Source organism: Arachis duranensis, chromosome 10 (genome assembly GCF_000817695.3).
Source record: "Arachis duranensis cultivar V14167 chromosome 10, aradu.V14167.gnm2.J7QH, whole genome shotgun sequence".
In the NCBI taxonomy this organism is placed as follows: Eukaryota; Viridiplantae; Streptophyta; class Magnoliopsida; order Fabales; family Fabaceae; genus Arachis; species Arachis duranensis.
In genome coordinates this window covers 53,750,750-53,753,509 of record NC_029781.3, presented here as the reverse complement: position 1 = coordinate 53,753,509, position 2,760 = coordinate 53,750,750, and the positions used below count along the sequence as shown (strand labels likewise).

The 2,760-nt window shown below is 36.9% G+C and overlaps 1 non-coding gene and 1 pseudogene across 1 annotated transcript; both read left to right on the top strand.

The window, feature by feature from the left end:
- The window catches only part of LOC127742935 (uncharacterized), a 127,788-nt pseudogene that overhangs the window by 67,679 nt on the left and 57,349 nt on the right, over nucleotides 1-2,760 (top strand).
- LOC127743692 (small nucleolar RNA R71) lies at nucleotides 379-486 on the top strand. The gene has a single exon (XR_008005076.1). It is a non-coding gene; the product is annotated as a small nucleolar RNA R71 (small nucleolar RNA).

The following is a 2,760-nucleotide window of genomic DNA, read 5'->3' as shown; positions in this document are numbered from 1 at the left end:
AGATGAAGCTTCCTTAGTACTGCTTGGTGCATTTTGTCTTCCAGACAGACTTTGAGAAATCATATTGACTTGTTGAGTCAATATTTTGTTCTGAGCCAATATGGTATTCCGAGTGTCAATCTCAAGAACTCATTTCTTCTGACTAATCCCATTGTTCACAGGATTTCTTTCAGAAGTGTACATGAATTGGTTATTTGCAACCATTTCAATTAGCTCTTGAGCTTCTATAGGCGTCTTCTTCAAATGAAGAGAGCCTCCAGTAGAGCTATCCAAGGACATCTTGGACAGTTCAGAGAGACCATCATAGAAAATTCCTATGATGCTCCATTCAGAAAGCATATCAGAAGGACACTTTCTGATTATGATGCTCCATTCAGAAAGCATGTCAGAGGGACATTTTCTGATTAATTGTTTGTATCTTTCCCAAGCTTCATAGAGGGATTCTCCTTCCTTCTGTCTGAAGGTTTGGACTTCCACTCTAAGCTTACTCAATTTTTGAGGTGGAAAGAACTTTGCCAATAAGGCATTGACTAGCTTTTCCCAAGAGTCCAGGCTTTCTTTAGGTTGAGAGTCCAACCATGTCCTAGCTCTGTATCTTACAGCAAAAGGGAATAGCATAAGTCTGTAGACCTCAGGGTCAACCCCATTAGTCTTGACAGTGTCACAGATTTGCAAGAACTCATCCAAAAGCTGATGAGGATCTTCCAGTGGAAGTCCATGAAACTTGCAATTCTGTTGCATTAGAGAAACTAATTGAGGCTTAAGCTCAAAGTTGTTTGCTCCAATGGCAGGGATAGATGCTTCTCCCATAGAAATCGGGAGTAGGTGCAGTAAAGTCACCCAGCACCTTCCTTGCATTGTTGGCATTGTTGTTTTCGGCTGCCATGTGTTCTTCTCCTTTGAAGAATTCGGTCAGGTCCTCTAAAGAGAGTTGTGCTTTGGCTTCTCTTAGCTTTCTCTTCAAGGTCTTTTCAGGTTCAGGATCAGCCTCAACAAGAATGCCTTTGTCTTTGCTCCTGCTCATATGAGAGAGAAGAGAACAAGAAATGTGGAATCCTCTATGTTACAGTATAGAGATTCCTTGAAGTGTCAGAGGAAAAGAAGAGTAGAAGACAGAAGTAGAAAATTCGAACTTATCACAGGAGATGGAGTTCGAATTTTGCATTAAGGAATAGTGTTAGTCCATAAATAGAAGGATATGAGAAGGAGGGAAGTGGTTTTTGAAAATTAAGTAAGAAATTTTGAAAACATTTTGAAAAACACTAATTAATTTTCGAAAACAAAGAGTGGGAGAGAGATTAGGTGATTTTTGAAAAAGATTTTGAAATTAGAAATTAAAAAGATTTGATTGAAAACTAATTTGAAAAAGATGTGGTTAAGAAGATTTGATTAGTTTTAAAAAAAAGTGTGATTGAGAAGATATGATTTGAAAAACATTTTAAAAAGATTTGATTTTGAAACATTAAAAACTTGACTAACAAGAAAAGATATGATTCAAACATTAAACCTTTCTCAACAGAAAAGGCAACATACTTGAAATGTTGAATCAAATCATTAATTGATAGTAAGTATCTTTGAAAAAAGAAAGAAATTGAATTTGAAAGAGATTTGATTGAAAAGATATGATTTGAAAAACATTTGAATTTGAAAAACTTTGAAAACTGAAAAAAAATTGCATTGAAAAACATAATCTTCCCCCTTGTGCCATCCTGGCGTTAAACGCCCAGAATGGTGTTCATTCTGGCGTTTAACGCCCAAAACTATACCTTTTTGGGCGTTAAACGCCCAACCAGGTACCCTGGCTGGCGTTTAAACGCCAGTCTGTCCTTCTTCACTGGGCGTTTTGAACGCCCAGCTTTTTCTGCATAATTCCTCTGCTGTATGTTCTGAATCTTCAATTCTCTATATTATTGACTTGAGAAGACACAAATTAAAAATATTTTTGGATTTTTTAATAATCAAAATGCAACAAGAATCAAATAACAATGCATGCAAGACACCAAACTTAGCAGTTTGTATACTACTGACACTAATGAGAATGCATATGAGACACACAAAACACTCAAGTCAAGAGAATTCAAAGATTAGAGTAAGAAATCATCAAGTATTATTTGAAGATCCTTAAGACACATGAATGAATGCATGCAATGGACACCAAACTTAAAATGAGACACTTGACTCAAACAAGAAATTTTTGGATTTTATGATTTTGTAATTTTTTTGTGTTTTTCGAAAATTAAGTGGAAAAAAAATATCAAAATTCTTAATGAGAATTTCAGGAATCAGTGCAATGCTAGTCTAAGACTCCGGTCCAGGAATTAGACATGGCTTCACAGCCAGCCAAGCTCTCAAAGAAAGCTTCGGTCCAAAACACTAGACATGGCTAATGGCCAGCCAAGCCTTAGCAGATCACTGCTCCAAAAGCAAGATTGATAAAAATCAACAAGCTCTTGTGATGATAAGTTGAAACCTCGGTCCAATGAGATTAGACATGGCTTCTCAGCCAGCCAGACTTCAACAAATCATCATGAAACTCTAGAATTCATCTTCAAGAATTTCGAAAAAAAATAAATACCTAATCTAAGCAACAAGATGAACCGTCAGTTGTCTAAACTTAACAATCCCCGGCAACGGCGCCAAAAACTTGGTGCTGTTGCCGGATTTTGGCACTGATGTTATCGGACCAAAAGCTTGCTCAAAACTTGAACAATCCCCGGCAACGGCGCCAAAAACTTGGTGCGCGAAATTGTGAACAATACT